This window comes from Neovison vison, chromosome 2 (assembly GCF_020171115.1).
Source record: "Neovison vison isolate M4711 chromosome 2, ASM_NN_V1, whole genome shotgun sequence".
NCBI classification, from domain to species: Eukaryota; Metazoa; Chordata; class Mammalia; order Carnivora; family Mustelidae; genus Neogale; species Neogale vison.
Window position 1 is genome coordinate 41,454,529 of NC_058092.1, and position 17,997 is coordinate 41,472,525.

The following is a 17,997-nucleotide window of genomic DNA, read 5'->3' on the forward strand; positions in this document are numbered from 1 at the left end:
AAAGTACAGGCTTTAAGTCAGATGGACTGGGTTAAAATTCTGCCTTCTCACTTATTCACCTTGGGCAAATTTCTCACCTCTTCTTCCTCATCTGTAAAATGGAGCTGATAACAGCTGAAACTGGTTTGGTTGTTTGAGCATTGAACAAATAATATTCATATGAAAAAATCACATTTGAAACAGAGTGCCTGTTGGCTCAGTTGGTTAAGTGACTGCCTTTAGCTCAGGTAATGATCCTGAAGTCCCAGGATAGAGTTCTACATCAGGCTTCCTGCTCAGCAGGGAGTCTGCGTTCTCTCCCTCTGACCCTCTCCCTTCTCGTGCTCTCTCCCTCTCTTTCAAGTAAATAAATAAAATATTAAAATATTAAAAAAAAAGAAAAATTATTTTCAATTTCTCTACTATAACCACCTCATACATATACACATATAAACTCCTTGTGAGGGGGCATTTAGACCCCCAGAGTGCTATATCATTCTATGCATGGATAAGATTGAAAGATGAGAGAGAAAGACTTGGGGGAAGGGGCTGCAGACAGAAAAAGGGAAAGAGGATGAAGAGGAAGATTTTGGCAAGGGTTTGAAGCAAGAGATCTGAAACTCTTTTGGGAAAGAAAGAAAAGTTTAAAGAGAATTTTAAGGAAATTTTGCCGTATGACATGTGGTACAACACTTTCCTCTGACTTTGTATAAAAACATTTGGTAAAATCCACATTCTTCATCAGAGCTTTGGGAGTTGGGTTAATTTTTGTTGTTTGTTAGTTTTTTAATCTCAACCACCGTTCGAGTTTGGAGTGAAGTAAGAGCTAGATTGACCCAAGGAGGCCTAGTGACATTATTAAGGTTATAGATGCAATACTCTGGACTCATTATAAATGCTAGATCAAGGTGATTTCCCTGACCTCCTGTGCCTTCTCTCTCAAGTGCAGGAACCCCCTTCAGAGCACAAAGCCTATCATAGTAGGTACATTCTGAGAGTGTCCACACAGTTTATGATTTCTTTCTCCTTTTTTGAGAACTGCAGCCATGTTAATACCATGTGGTTCTCTAACTCTTTGTTCTACTTATACTAAACTAACATTTAGGTTTAAAGTTTTTTTTGTTGTTGTTTTTGTTTTTTTTTTCAGGTTGTTGAAGAGTCTTACTGCATAGGAATAGGGATTAGAAATTTCCTGTTTTGGGTCAATCTGAGTCTCGTTAACAATTAGAATGGCTCTCGTTAAGACCCTAAGGGGCTTATAGTGACCGCTACAGAGAGCTTAGAAACATGATGTAATACTCAGATTCTGAATGCACATCCTCCTGGTTTAGGGTGTCAGGAAAGAGTCTCACACACCCGTCACCACAATCAATGCTTTGCTCATGTCTTACTGAAAACTGAACCACCAAGGTCTCATTCTCATTGCTGAATGGCTTAAACCTGGTTGAAAGGGCATAAAACTTGGCATCTTCACTGGTCTGGAAACCTGGGAGCAGAGAACACAGAATCTTCAGGCTTACATATTCAAAGAACAGCCAGAGAGACCCAGTACTTGGGCTCTCTTACCTCTGGTACTTTCTTATAAACCTACTATGTGCCAAGTGCTATGCTGGACACATTACCTCAATCAAGCCTCAGAGGAACTCTAAAAAATGGGTATTACCTCTACAAATTAGGAATCTGAGTCATAGGGAGATGGAATGACATGCCTAGACCCACATGGCTAACGGGAACTCAACTAGGATTTTAATCCATGTTTCTCTGATTCCTTCTCCCCCTTATACTATTCTGCCTTGATTTCTCAGGAGATGGTTAAATACTGTTCTGCAGCTTTACAAAACTAGACCCTGTTTATCCTGAGACCCACTCAACATTTCTAGTCTAAGTACATTACCTCATAGATGAGGAAAGCAAGCCCCGGAGAGGGAAAATTACTTATCCAAGATTGCATAGTCACAAATGACAGACATAAAAGCCAAGTCTCTTGACTTGGTCAGTGGTCTTTCCATTATTCCATGCTCCTGCCCAGCTGTTTACTGGTTATGACTTTGTCTGTCATTTCAACTTTCTGAGCCTCAGTTGCCTCATCAGAAAATGTGAATAATTATTCCTACCTCATAGGGATCCCATGATAGTCAAATGGGTAAGAGCTGTGAGAAGCACTTTGTAAACTGCCAACATAAAATGCAAGGGGCTATCATTATTCATGCTTAAGAGAGGATCCTTCTTCCATGATTCCATAGCTCTCTGTATTTCCCTGGGTCACACTAGGCTACAAGTAGGTTTATTTCAGTCTCTTTGAATAGTTCTTAAGCTACTGAAGAACAGGGGTATCTTTATATTCCTAGCATCTAGGCCAAGGCCTGGCGTAGAAGAAATGTTCAATAAATAGGTGTTAAATTGCACAGAAGCAGCACAGCTCCTGATTCAGCTGTCTCTAAAGCATTTATTGCAAACGAGTGCTAAGTGCTAAGCACTTTCATGTCTGATATTGCATTAGGAACTGTCTGTAGTTTAAAGAGTATGCTTACTTCCCTGAAGGCCTCATGTGAGGTTAAAGTGGCTAAAGAAGACTTCAGGGAAAGGGAGTGAGCCCAAGGGAAAAAACACGGAACCTATAAGCAGAAGACCAGGCTCTACCAGATCCTGCTATGGAGTCCAACGCAATCCCCCCCACCCATTCCCTTACTGAGCCTTATTTGCACCCAAGAGCTCTTCTAGACAACCAAGGGGAATTTAATGAACTTGAGCTGGATGAGACAGGAAGAGCAATATACAAGTCAAATTGAGAGGAAATGGGTGGCTGTGCCAACTGCCCCCAGAGCCACCAAGAAACAGGCATCCCACAAGTCACTCAGTCTGGAATTCTCTCTCCTTTGGAAACAATTTTCCAGAGTGGATTTAAATGAGATTTTAAATGCTCAAGCCTATTTGTAATTCTCTCCTTTAATAAACATGAAAATGAGATTCACAACAGTAGCCAGGAGCGAGAAGATGGGAAGTTACTCCAGGGGACAATCAATGGATTCTATTTATAGGATAAAAGCTTTCTCAGACAAAAAAAAAAAAAAATCCTTGCCCGTAGACCTTGTCCTCAGAGCTCTCCCTTCCTTCATAATATTATTTGGCTCTTACAGCAGCCCTGTCTAATGAGCATGGCAGTTGATGATAATCATCTCCATCTAATATCAAGGCTCAGAGAAGTAAAAAGACTTGCCCAAATTATGCAGCTAGTGAGTCATGGGAGTTAGCCTTAGGTCTGTCTGCTCCACTCTCCTTTGTATCAAGCTGCTCTAGGGGAAGCAACATTTGGAGTTATACAGTGCTTTTCCCTCTTTCAAGTACACTGTTATATAAAAAAATCCCAGGGTGGGGGAAAAGCTGGCTAGTCCAGCAGTAATGAACACAGTCCTGGAGTCAGACCTAGAATCTAATCTCAGCTCTGCTCTCACCAACTGTGTATACAGCTTTGGGCAAATTACCCATCCTTTCTGGGGCTCCTGTGCAAAACTGGGAACATAACAGTAACCATCTCATGAAGTTGTTAGGAAGATTAATGGGGATAATGTGTCTAAGGGCTTAGTTTCAAATACCTGTTATTTAAAGAATTTATTTACTTGACAGGGAGAGAGAGTCAGTGAGAGAGACCACAAGCAGGGAGAGCAGCAGGAAGAGGGATAAGCAGGCTCCCTGCTAAGCAGGACTCCAGGATCATGACCTGAGCTGAAGGCAGATGCCTAACTAACTGAGCCACCCAGGCACCCCTGAATACCTTTATTTAATAAATGATCATTATTATTTTTGTGGACAGTTCATTCTTCTCTACTACTTTTTATTATTCTAACGAAGAGAAAACAATTGATAATATGTGTAAAAACAACTGTATAAAATCGAACTTTTTTCCAGTCAATCAGTATATTCCTGAATTTCAGCATTTACCTTTATCCTTTCCTTTGTCTCCACAAAATTTTCCTTTAGTAAACCGAAATTACCATAATCCAGCCCTGGATTCCACCCATCACTTTTTCCATCCATCAATGGGATAAAGAAGAAAAGCAATATATAGAAATGATTTGTGTTTTCTTAAAGATAGTAAGATGCAGCTGGGGCTGACCAAGCTGGCAGGAACAGTAAGAGAATATCATGTGATAATTCCAGTATTTCTGAAATCCCCTTTGCTATCTGATGCCTAAATTCCACCATTTGTGCCCTACCATGTGAAGTGGCTTGACTACCAAATATCTGAGCCACTTACATGTTAATGCTCCAGTCTACCCTCCTCTATGGGAGTGAAGTCCAAAAACCAGCATGGCAATGTATGGTTGAAAGGTTTCAGACATTCTCTTAAAAATAGACAGAAGAAAATATGGTTAGGGGAATGAAGCCCTTACACATATTTATGTCTAAGTAGGATAAAACAATAAAATCACCTCATCAAGTAAAGAGGTTAGTAATACCATTTTATACTTCTTGAATTAATAATGATGATATTAAATAATCAATTTCCATTTGCCCTTTTTTATTGCTTAGACTTTTTAGACTCTCCCTTGCAGTTTTGAGGAGATGCTGATAAATTTGTTTTGCTTTGGCATAGAAGGCATACAGACAAAGAGGCATTCTTTTTGGGACCTGGCACTGCATCCAAACATTCAGTGCCTTTCTGATTTTATGCCTCAGAGTTGCTGATTCCCACTTCCTGGTCCCACGGTGGTCTGAGAGTCACAGGGCAATTTGGCAGCTCGAGATGGAAGAGGCCTTAGGTGTAACCTTCACGTCATCTCCTCCCTACAGCTGAATGGATATTTGTCAAATTCCGCTACCCAATATCTAGGGTTATTGCCTTAGCTCTTAGCCCCTGAAAACTCCATATCCAGTAAGACCACGCTGAGCTGGTTCTGCCAGCTCCTGTTACTCAAGCCCAACAACTCAACTACCTCCCCGACGAGGCCCAGGGGATGGGTTTGCTTTCCCCAGTCTTGCCCTATCCCAAGATCTCAGTGTTAGGCCAAGACACCTCAGTGGCCACCTCACCCACCACTCCTGACAGTGGGGCCCCAAGAGCTTCTCTCCATCTAATGTTACTGTGGTTAGACTGGAGTGAACACCGATCCCCTAAACACAGTTCATCCAATGGAGGATAAGAATGGATAGCAAAGTCAAAATATTGGTAATGTGTTTGGCCTTCATGTGAGTCCCTTAGAAATTTCTCCTTGTTTATTCTGATGGATAATGCTGTGAAAAGATACTATTAATTTCATTTTGTATCTAGTAAGACCCGGCCTTTCTTCTGGAATAAGAGGGGGATACAGGGGAAAATGTTATAAAGAACAAAAAAATTGTATAATCATACTAACAGCTACTGTTCAGCAACCGTATGTCAAGCATTGTGCTGAGTGCCTTCCATGCATTATCTCACTGCATTCTCATAATAGCTCTGTGACAAATGTGCTATTTTCCCCCCATTCAAAAGATGAGAAAAGAGAAGCTTAGAAACTTGTCCAAGAGCCCAGTTTGTAAGTAAGTGCACAAGCCAGATTCAGACCCAGGCCTATACAACACTAAAATCTTTACTTTAACCCTCACACTCTATGGCTTCCCATGAAGTGATGTGTGTGAAAAGCCCTTTATAACCTAAAGAGTGCACAGAAAAATAAGAGACATAAGCCTTTACAGTTTGTAATAAAATTATTTGTATATAATTTGAGTGATGTCTGTCTTTCCCAGACACCACCAGACTGGTAAGTTCCGTAACTATTTTTCTTAGCATTGTGTTAATTGCCAAAATATTTGTTGAATGACTGAATGGATGTATGGATGACCTTTTCTTTTGCCTATGCCGTAATATTCTCAGCCTTACAAATAGACTGATTCATATATTAATCCATTTGAAAAATAGTAAATGAATTTAACAAGTATGTAGAAACAGTTGTACAGCTTTAATCTTGAACTTTATGGTAAGAAAGGTTAGGATAGAACTCAGAACTTCTTTTTTTTTTTTTTTTAAAGATTTTATCCATTTATTTGACTGAGAGAGATCACAAGTAGACAGAGAGGCAGGCAGAGAGAGAGGAAGGGAAGCAAGCTCCCTGCTGAGCAGAGGAGGGTCGATCCCAGGACCCTGAGACCATGACCCGAGCCGAAGGCAGAGGCTTAACACACTGAGCCACCCGGGCGCCCCCAGAACTCAGAACTTCTTATGAGTAATTATCTTTCTGGGTGAACAGTATATCAAACCTGACATGATTTAAGATGTCCCAAAATAAGGAGCCTATCTTGTTAAGAGAATAGTGTCACATGGTTAATAAAGTCCTACTTTAATGTTTTAGACTTTTCTTCTTAGCATCATAACATCTAAACATCATAGAAGGCTCAATCCAAAATGACTCCCGGTGGTCATTTTGTCTGACCTCCTCATATTACAGGCAGGGAAACTGAAACCTAGAGAAGAAAGTGACTTGTTTACAGACACAAAATTGTCCGTTGCAGAGCTGAGATTAGAACCCAGTTCTTCTGCACCCTGGCACTGGGCTCATTGTTTCTTCATTCAACAAATACTTCTTGAATATTTACTTTGCGCAAGACACTAGGCACACAGACGTGAATCTGACAAGTTCCCTTTAGAGACCTGTGAGCTTCAGAAAGCTCAGAATCTGATGGAAGAGACAGACAAGGAGACAGTTACAATACAGTGCGGTAAGGACAGTGATAGAAGAAAGCACAGGGATAATAAAATTCAGAAAAGCACTGCCTGGGGGCGCCTGGCTCAGTGGGTTAAAGCCTCTGCCTTCCGCTCAGCAGGGAGCCTGCTTCCCTCTCTCTCTCTGCCTCTCTCTGCCTACTTATGATCTCTGTTTGTCCAATAAATAAATAAAATCTTTTTTTTAAGATATTATTTTTTTATTTGTCAGAGAGAGAGAGGGAGAGAGAGCGAGCAAGTGCAGGCAGAGGCAGAGGGAGAAGCAGTCTCCCTGCAGAGCGCGGAGCCGGATGTAGGACTCGATTCCAGATCCCAGGACGCTGAGATCATGACCTGAGCCAAAGGCAGCCACTTAACCAACTGAGCCACCCAGGCATCCCATAAAATCTTTAAAAAGGAAAGAAAGAAAGAAAAGCACTGTCTGCCCTCCAAAGACAGGGTTGACTTCAGAGAAGGCAAACCTGAAGAAGTAAGAATTGAAAAGGCAGAAAAGGTGAGGAGTGGCTGTTCCAAATGGAATATCTTGCACTTCATGAAAAGGCCCAGAAGCATCAAACAGCTTGGTGTTTCAAGGAAAATGCAAACAGTACAGAATGGTTTTCAGGGAAGAGGAGAGGAAAGTAAATAGGGAATAGCTCAAGGAGAGCTCTTACTAACCGAGGGCATGAGAGCAGTATATCAACCAAGGTTGGATGCTACTACCTTTTTTCCTCTGATAAGTTTTTCCTTCAAATTGGTCAAATATTATATGTCCCCAGAGATCCAATCAACAAAAAGTAACCGGAGTTTGGAAACTGGTACGTCTAGCTGATAAATGCACATAATCATATCCAAGTCTATAGAGGGATAAACCAATGAGGCCTCATAACCATGATTCCTATGACAAATGAATTTATCTCCACAGTGAACTTCCTACCGTGTCTGGTTTGTGATGGAGTTCAAATCCAAAGACTGGGCTAGGGACTCATCTCTGCCACTAGCTCTTGCAGTATCTTAAACGTTGCTGAGATTGAGTTTCTTCATCCGTAGAAAGAGGTTACCTAAATCATTGAGTCTCTGGGAGACTTAAATAAAATAGCATGCAACACAGGATCAGACACATTGTAAGTGCTCAATAAATACTACTTGAATCAGAATCTGTACATATCTGTACATGTTCATAAAGATATATAACATCAAAAGTAAAGAGAGAAAAATATTTTTAGCCTTGAAGGTAAAACTTGTGCCTTCCTCAACACCCAGTCCCAAGCTTGGGACACAATAGATCCTTTAGAAAACGCTTGTAAAATTACATGCAAGTATACATTTGCAATATTTATCCAACGTCATCAGATTATATTTTGCAAAAGAGAATTTGCTAGGTATACTAAAGTTTAGTTCTTTGGGTACCAACATTTTATCTACCACTTTCAGTGGAAAATTTTTGTAAACATTATAAAGGACTCTGACCTCCTGTATAGAGAATCTTCAACAAAATATAAAGTTTCTTAAAGACTCAAACTCTATATTAGGTTGTAATGTACAACAGAGGTATGGTTTCCTTTGAAAATTTTCTGTCTCCATTGTTTTTGCTCTGCTGTGAGCATTCACTTCTCCCTGGGGTCAATGTGATTTCCTCTAGCAGCATACTCAGCTCTGGAAACTGGGGAACCTATGTTCCTGCTTACCTGCCTACCAGCTTATCTGTCCATTTACTTTTCTTTCTTTTTACCCACCAGTCTATCTGCACGTAGGTCACAAAAACTATAGCCATTCAAATGTTCATTAACTGATAAAATGCTTTGTGGGGTAGTAAACAGCACTGGATAGCAATCTGAGCCTCCCCACCTTACTCTGTATGTGACAGGAGCCAATCACTTTTCTGAATCTGTGTGCTCATCTGTAAATAAGGTTTCTTTTTAAACTCTTCAAAGAAAAGAATACTGTACACATAGTTGGTGCTCAATGTTTTTTGAATGACAGAATGACATGAAGGCCCAATTAAATAAGATGATAATAATTATGATTATTGTGACCATTAATAATTATTAAAAATAAGTAGTTTTGCTGTCATTGAATGAGCACTTCTTGTAGGTCCTCCATTCATTTTTATAGATTGTCATTTCTAATCAACTATACCCTAGGAAGCACATAGCCAAGTCTGCTAAGAAAGTGGGCACTGAATAAGAGCCTAAATGCTTGAAGTAGAAGATGATATAAATCATTCACTTAATATTTACAGAGCTCCTGTACTCTTCCAGTGTGAGTGTGTGCCACCAAAGTACTAGTAAGACTTAATTCCTTGAGCCCCAAATCCTCAAGGAGCTCACAGTCTAATGAGAAAGATAGGCAAATAATGTATTTTTTTCTTATTGTATATTTCTTGATTTTTTCAAAGCAAAATAATATATTGTAGAAAATGTAAAAAGCCCAAGAGGCAGCAGATAAGCAGTAAAAACACCTATAATCTACTTCACAGAGAAGACCATTGTCAAGATTCTGACATATTTCCTTCCAGCCTTTTTGTTATTGTTTTCTATACGTTAACAATGGCCCCTCCTCGCCCTCCACATCCTTGCCTCCTCTGCAGAGACCCTTACCATCAGTTTGCACTTGAGACCTGGAAAGACCAGCTGGATCTGGCTTCTTTGGTTTGGGCATCTGTCCAGGGTGATTCTTCTTCAGGCCAAGCATGTCCAAGTACCCACAATTGGCAGATGGTCCCAATCGCGTATCAAGTTGGAGGCCTGAGTAGCAGAGGCTGCTCCTCAGCCTTGGAGCTGTCCTCTGTGGGTCTGAGCCAGCTGGGCACAGAGGCCCTTTGTCTCAGAATGTCTCTTCGGCCAAGTTTTCATGGTCAAGTCTGAGTTAACAGAATTAACATTCACACATACACACACACACACACACACACACACACACACACATATCCTCCTTGTGCATCCTTCTGCATCATTTAGATCCTCATCTGAATTCCAGTTTCCTTCTGCCTGATTTTGTACTTTTACAAATGGCACTGCCATTGCCTTAGCCCTCCCCTCACACTTACTTGTACTGTGAATTCAGTGATTCTCCAATTCAATCAGCCAACATTCCTGCATATTTTAATGTGCCAGCCCCTATGCAAGATCTCAGATTCCAAAAGCTCACTTTGCCCCTGAGGCCACTGGTATTACTTCCTGCTGGCCCACTGACACTTGGCAGCTGGTAGCAGTGGCCAGTAAGAACTTCCTTTACGGAGGCAAGAGACTTGGGTTCAACAAGCATCTCTGCCACCAACTCACTGTGTGAATTTGGGAAACCACCTCTCCTGTCTGGGGCTCCACTTTATCTGTACAATGAGAGGGTTGGATTCTAAAGGTCTGGCATGCCTACTGGTTGGTGAGCTGCCCTGTGGCCTGGAATAGTCTGGGAAAATAGCATAAAGAAAGGAGCTGGAATCAAACTCTGGAACAAACGCTTTAAATGGTCCTGCTGTGTCCTATCCTCTCTCTGGACCTCAGTTTTCTCATCTGTCTATGGGAAGAAGGAGGCTGTTTGGAACTATATGAGCTCTTAGGGCCCTTTTGTTCTGACATCAAAGAATCTAAGATTTATCTTCTTTGAGGTTACTAAATATTACTTAAAATGTGAGCTAGAAGGACTTCAACTTACTGGACTCATGGGCATTGGTTTGGTGGGGAGCAGGAGTAATGCAAGAAAGATGAGTTTTTATATCATATAGCCTAGGTTCAAATTCTGGCTTTGCCTTTTAATAACTGTGACATCAGACAAATTATTCAGTTCCTCTGAGCTTCAGTTAGACTGTCTACAGACTGGGAAAAAGGAAAAAACTACTTTGTAGAGTTGAGGCAAAGACTGGAGTATATAAGGCATCGTGTCTGCTGAGTAATACTGTGCTTAATAAAGGTTAGTTAAGGTTTCTGATACAATTTTGCTGTAAAAAGTTTAAAAAGGAGTTTAAAAAGGAGGGAATTCAGGGCACCTAGGTGGCTCAGTGGGTTAAAGCTTCGCCTTTGGCTCAGGTCATGATCTCAGGGTCCTGGGATCCAGCCCCTCAGTGGGGAGCCTGATCCCCCCTCTCTCTCTGCCTGCCTTTCTGCCTACTTGTGATCTCTCTCTGTCAAATAAATAAACAAAATCTTTAAAGAAAAAAAAATGGAGGGAATTTAGTTTCAAGCAGAAATGGATTGGCTGAACACTTCTCTTAATTTTTTAATAGCTTTTTTTCCTTTTTTCTTTCTTTCTTTCTTTTTTTTTTTAAGTTAAAAGACTAACTCCAGTTCATTGTAGGAAATAAAGAAAACATTAAAGTTGTCTGGAATTCTATCATCTACCTTTTACATTTTGGAATATTCTATTCCTTTTTCCACACACAAATGTATTTTGTAATAGTGACAATGTGTATCTTAGATATAATCTTGCACATTTTAAAAAAAGATTTTATTTATTTATTTGACAGAGAGAGAGATCACAAGTAGGCATAGAGGCAGGCAGAGAGAGGGTGGGGGGGAAGCAGGCTCCCCGATGAGCAGAGAGCCCGCTGCGGGGCTTGATCCCAGGACCCTGGGATTATGACCTGAGCTGAAGGCAGAGGCTCTGACCCACTGAGCCACCCAGGCGCCCCCAATCTTGCACATTTTACATCTAAGCTTATATCATAAAGATTTCCCTATGACGTTAAAGGCTTCCCAAAAATTCTATGGATGTATCATATTTTACTTGACTGGGCCCTGCCATTGGACATTTAGGTTTGTCTCCAAATGTTCCCAGCTATTAATAATGCACCCCCAACTCCACTGACCTTCCCTCCACACCAGTTTAGCCATCTGCCCCTACATTCACACGTTGGGCCTTACCATCACCAGGAAACTCTTCCACTTCTGATATTTCAAACTCAAATTTCCCCTTCATGACTGTGGTCTCCTATCCTCTAGTTCTCATACTCTATTACTTAAAGTACACCTGTTCTTTGATCCTCTCCATTTTTTTTCAGTCGATTGACTCCTTCCTATCTAAATTTCACAGTGCTTCCTTCTTCCCTCCCTCTTCCTTCTTTCCACAAAATTTAATTGAGAATTTTCTATGTGCAAGCACTGCACCAAATGCAAGTCTGCAATATTGAAAGAGATGTGGATCTGTCACCTCACTCATTCCTCCCAACTTCCTTGCCCATTTACCTTTCATCCCAAACTTCCATTCTTCCTTTGCATTCCAAATTACCTAACTGAGCTCCCTACTTCTCTCAGTTCTCTAAAACATAGCCCATACCTGTTCTATTCATTGTCTCGGTCCTCATCTACCCTTAAACCTACTGTCGGGCTTAAACCCGTGTTGGTCTTGGTGCTCAGTGCAGAATCTGCTTAAGACTCTCCCTCCTTTCCCTCTGCCCCTACCCCCTGCACACTCTCTCCCTCTAAAATAAATAAATAAATATTTAATAAACAAACAATATCTCAAAAAAATTGAGTTTTAAAAAACTGTCACTTAAAGGAGGAGAGCATAACTGTATATGGTAGAGTAATGTTTGCTAGGATGAAGAAGAAAGGCCAATCAAGAAGGGCACACTTAAGCAGAAACCTGAATGGTGAGAACGAATAAACCATGTGAAGACTGAAAAGAAGAGGATTCTAGACAGAAGTCACAGCAAGTACAAAGGCCTTGAATTGGGGTTGAGCTTGGAGTGTCCAAGAAACAGCAAGAAAGACAATTTGGATGGAATGTAATGCAGAAGAAGGAGATAAGACTGTAGAGGTAAGGAGGGGCCTCTAGATCATGGAGATTCTTGTAGGTAGGTATGGTGAGAAGAAGGCTGGATGTTATTTTAAATCTAGCAGGAAGGCAGTGGAGGTTTTTAAATTCCAGAATGAAACCATCTGATTTACATTTCCAAAGGACCATTGTGATGAGAAGAGACTAGGGAGAAGCAGAAACAGAAGCGAAGAAGCCATTCAAGTTACAGCAATAGGCCAAATGAGAGATGATGGTGGCCTGGACTAGGATGGGAAGCAATATGGGAGGTAGAAATATCATGTTCGAAATATATTTTGAAGGTAGAGTCAATTGGACTTGCTGATGGGTTTGGTAAAGGAGAAGAAAACAAAAGAATCAAAGATGACTCAGAGTTTTGACCTAAACAGCCAGGTGAATGTTTGGGACGTTTACTAATGTGGAGAAGACCAGCAGAGAACAAGTCTAGAGTTGATTTGCAAAGACAAGAGCTTGCTTTAGACATGTTAAATCTGAGATGCTCATGAATTTATGGACATGCTCTATACACCAGCCACTCATGAGTTTGGTAAAACAAGTCAGTGCCTAGATCTTCCTAGCTCTGAGTACCCCAACAGTATTGGATTTCTGAATCTACTAAATCGACCATACACCTTAGAACACTGGTGACCTGCTTGCTAATCCTGCACTGCCAGTAAGCAGCATCAGCCCCTCCACATGTTTCTCTGACCTCTCTCTCCTTTTGGCATCATTATCACATCTTGGGTTGGTTCCTTTAAAGTAGGTATTTGACCTCAACAAGTACATGTCTCTAAATCCTACTGCAGGAAGATTTCTTGGAACATCATTTCTCTTAACACGGTGTGATTTTTTAGTTTTGTGGGTGTGCGTATGTGTGTCAAGGGTTCAACATTCAACAATCCTTTACTGGGCACCTCTCTATGCCAGGCACTGACTTGTTTGCACAACAGAGAGGAGAATCAGGTAGATAAACAACCACAGTGTGAGCAGGGCTGACACACAAGAAGCCCAGAAGTGGAAGGAACTAAAGGAGGTCTAGGCAAGGCTTCTGGGAAAAGGTGAGGTCACCTAGAACATTTCCTGTGCGCAAAGCATTGGGTTTTCTTCATGATTTTGGCCTCATCAACTGTCTTGGGGCTTGGGACTTAAACCCTTTCTTCCTTTGATTCCAAGGAGACTTTCTGAAATATTTGTCAGTGACATCCTTGGGCATTTCACTCTTGCCACATTGGGTAAGGGGAGTTCAGTCCTTGGGGAAGTGACTGAGTTTGTACATGCTCTCTGCCTTCTAACAGCAGGGATTACAGTGTGAGTAAAGCCACCCAGGCAGAGGGGTAGGCCCAAGATTTAGTCAGAAGCTTAGCCTCATAGAGCTTACTGCAAAGGATAATCAGATCAATCAAGAAATGGGGGACCACCAACCTACACTCGGGTGAGGCTTGTGCCTTGTCAGAAGATTCCCCCACAACCAGTCAGTGAAACTGTGAGATTCTGGCATCCCACGTGTCAGCCAACTCCTGACCATCTCTCCTGGTTCCTCCTCCCCTAATATTCCCCACCACTCCCATGCCCCCACATAGGCCTCTCCACTTTTCACCAAGAAGATTGCCATAGCCTCCCAAATGATTTTTCTGTCTCCAATCTGAACTCTGGTCAGCTTCACAATACATCCTCCACATTTTTTGCTAAAGTGCTCTATTTAATACCCAGGCCAGAATTTTTTTCTTCCCTCTGTTTACCACCTTCACTAGCTCCCCACTGCTCAGAGAAAGGCCAGGCTTCTTAGCCCCTTTGGTCTAGGTCCTGCCTCCTCTCTAGCCTCACCTTAACTACCTTTCCCTTCATAGTTTCCAGTTCCCTGAGGATGACAGGGCTGACGGTATCATAACTTCAAACCTTCGTACATGCTGTTCTTGACCGGAATGCCTTTCTTTCCATCCCTGCTCATTTGATAAATTCTTCATCCTTCAAAGTGTTTCTCTGATTTCTCTTTCTCCCTGAAGTCTCTCTACTCAGTCCCTTGCCTGGCCTTATTCATTCCTATCTCTGCACCATGTCTGCACCTCGTTCTCAACACAGTGTTACTTGTATCCTGGATGAGGAAGTTGAGTCTCAAGAAAGGGAAAGGGCTTATTCAGGCTTAAAGGTGAATATGGACTCAACTCCAAAAAGTCCTGATTCCTAGACAAGTGCCCTATTCACCTCACTCTCAGAGAATCAATCAGATTTTATACACACACACACGCTATTTTATGTGATGAAACAGTACCATTAAACATCTGTCCTTCAGTAAGTAAGCTGCCATAATTCCCTGATGCTCCTGACACGTTCCAGGGAGGGGTTAGGCAAGGCAACCTTCAAGATCTTCTGAGCTCTGATATATTATGAAATACAAAAAAAATCACTATCATAAGTATTGTTCACATTTTCCCTCTAGAGTTCATTTGTTTGTGTCCTTAGGGTGAAGGAAGGAAAACAAGCATTTATTGCATACCTACTCTATTGAGGCAATGCTTTGCATACTTTTTTTTTTTTTTTAAGATTTTACCTATTTATCTGACAGAGAGAGAGAGCATGAGCATGCACAAGTAGGGGGAGGGGCAGAAGGAGAGAGAGAAGCAGTTCCCCACTGAGCAGGAAGCCTGATGCTAGGCTTGATCCCAGGACCCTGGGATCATGACCCCAGCCAAAGGCAGATGCTTAACCCACTGAGACACCCAGGCCCCCCAATGCTTTGCATACCTTACTTCATTCCATTCTCAGAACAAGATCCATACTACTGTCCTCATTTCATCGAGAAAGAAAGGGAAACACAGGCAAGGTAAGCTCCTCACCCAGGATCCCATAGTGAGGAAGGAACCAGCAGGGATTTGAACTGCAGACTGGAGCAGCAGGTGATTGATGATCAGCAGGGGGGGGTCTGGTCTCACATCTCCTTTCCACATCCTCCCCTACCCTGCCACCCCTGCCTTGGCATGGGCCTCTTACCCTGGTCTTCAAACTCCTTGCACAACTAGACCCAGCTCTACCTCCAAACTCCCAGCATGTGGGTGGCCAGTAGCAGCAGCAGCTGCAGACCATCCCACAGGCCACTGTCCCGGTGATGCGTTGGAGAGCTGCTCCGCTGCCAGGTAGTCCACCCATGTCACCACCTCTGCTGGGAAACTGGGGTAGGGGCTGAGACCATTTGCGCCCTGCACCTGACTGCCTCTCATTTGTGGCCTTATGGGTAGTAAGCACCGCAGCCCATGTTTGATGACCATGTACTGAGAGTGTAGACCAAAGTGGAGGGGACCAACGGAGTGTTGAGGGAGCTATAGGACAGGGTTCCTAGGGAGTGGGGGTGTGGCAAGGCCAGCTAAGGTTGGCCTCTGTGGTCCCATGAGCCTGCTTAATATTGGTGTGATCAGTTTCAAAGTGCTCTCACATGCCTCCTTCCGTCATCCCTTTGGCACACGTGCTGTCTCCCTCTCTCTCTCTCCTTCCCTCTGTCCTTCTATCCTACCTTCTATCTATTCATCCATCCTCTGGACCTATGCAGAGCAATAGTAGTGTAGTATCTGTTTAGTTTAATAGAAACACCTAAGGCCTGAGGGGGACCCGAAGAGGCCCCAGTGTAGTATGAGATCTCAGGAAGATTTTCCTAGAGGAGGGGACTCTGAGTTAGCCAGGCAGGACAAAAATGAGCAGAGGGGACAGGAGCAAAAGTAATATTATGTGCAAAGGCCCAGGGGAGGGAAAGATTTGTAAGTTAATATCACTTCTACAACAACTTAATACAATGCAAACAGAGGAATTTCCTTTATTGTCAGGAAAGAGAGGAAAAAGCACTAATATTTGTTGATCATCATACCGTATGCTAAGCACTGACTTAACATGAGTGATATCATTTGATCCTCATGCCAGTCTCATGGGGTCAGTGTTATGCTCACTTTACTGATGAACAAATGGCTCTGAGATGCACAGTGATTTGCCAAAGTCACACAGAGATGGAATAGGGACTAGAACTAAAGTCTTCTCATTCCGGTGCTTTCACTGCACCTTGATTCCACTATTCATTTACTCAATATCTATTCATTGAGGTTCCATTATGTGCCAGGCATTGGGCTAGATGCTGAAGATACAGTGGAAAACAAGACTGACAAATTTCCTGCTCTTACAGGGACCACCTTCTAGTGGGAGAGACAGAAAATCATTAAAAAAGCAAATAAATATCAACTAATGACATTCATTCTGAAAAAGTAAAACAGAGTTATGACTTAGCAAGTTAGAAGGAGATGGGGGAAGGCTGATTGGCTGGAAGATGGCAGGGAAGTCCTTTTTTTTTTTTTTTTTTTAAAGATTTTATTTATTTATTTGACAGAGAGAGATCACAAGCAGGCAGAGAGGCAGGCAGAGAGAGAGAGGAGGAAGCAGGCTCCCTGCTGAGCAGAGAGCCCGATGCGGGACTCGATCCCAGGACGCAAGATCATGACCTGAGCTGAAGGCAGCGGCTTAACCCACTGAGCCACCCATGTGCCCCCAGGGAAGTCCTTCTTGAGATGACACTGGTTGAGCTCTGAATGAGAAGTCATGTATTTATCTGGGGGCAAGTGTTCCAGGCAGAGACAGCATCAAGTGCAAAGGCCCTGAGAAAGAAGATGAGTTTGTCTTATTTGAGCATTGGAAACGTGGCCAATGTGGCTTGAGCACGGTGAGCAAGGTGGACGATGTCAGAAGGTAAGAAATCAAGACCTCAAAGAGGCCTATAGGCCATGGGAAGGATTTATAATTGGTGCGATGAGAAGCCTTTAAAAGGAGCACCATCACCAGATTTCCATTTTAAAAAGATCACTTTGATTGCTGTGTGCTAATATATATGTCAATATATATTATTCTCCAATTGAGAATATCAAGTAGACAGTTAAAATATATGAATCCAGAGTTCATGAAAAAGGCCCTGGCTCTACTTACAAATTTGTGGGTATATGAGTAGTAGTTTTGGCCACATAGTTAGAAGACATAGATCTTTTTAAAGAGGGAGAGGATATTGGACAAGAATTATGCCATATACCCCAGCCCTGGAGACCCTCAACTCTGAGATGTGAGCAGAAAAAGTAGAGGCAGCAGAGGAAACCAAGACTTGCCCCCAAAGAAAGAGCTTCCTTTAGAATTTTAGGTTTTTACCCATTGGCAGGGTGTTCTTCTTTTAAAGGAAGTGTCAAAATGGCAATTCAACTAATATTTACTGATCACCTACTGTGGGCAGAATTCTGTGCCAAGCTCTGAAGAGATAAAGGCAGATAGGACAGGGTAGGCAGGTAGGATGCAGTCCTCACAATAACAACAACTATAGTTTTCCCCATTTTATAAGAGTTAACTGACTCTCAGAGATGGTGGGTAACTTACCAAGGATATACATATGCCTGGTAGTAAAGCTTGTAGCCACAGCCAGGTCTGCCTGACTTTCAGAGCCCAAGCACTTAATCACTCTTTAAAATTTTGTGACATGCTGTGAATTGTGTAAGACTGACGAATCACAAACCTGTACACTTGAAACAAATAATTCATTATATGTTAATAAAAATTTAAAATAAAATAAAAATTTGGAA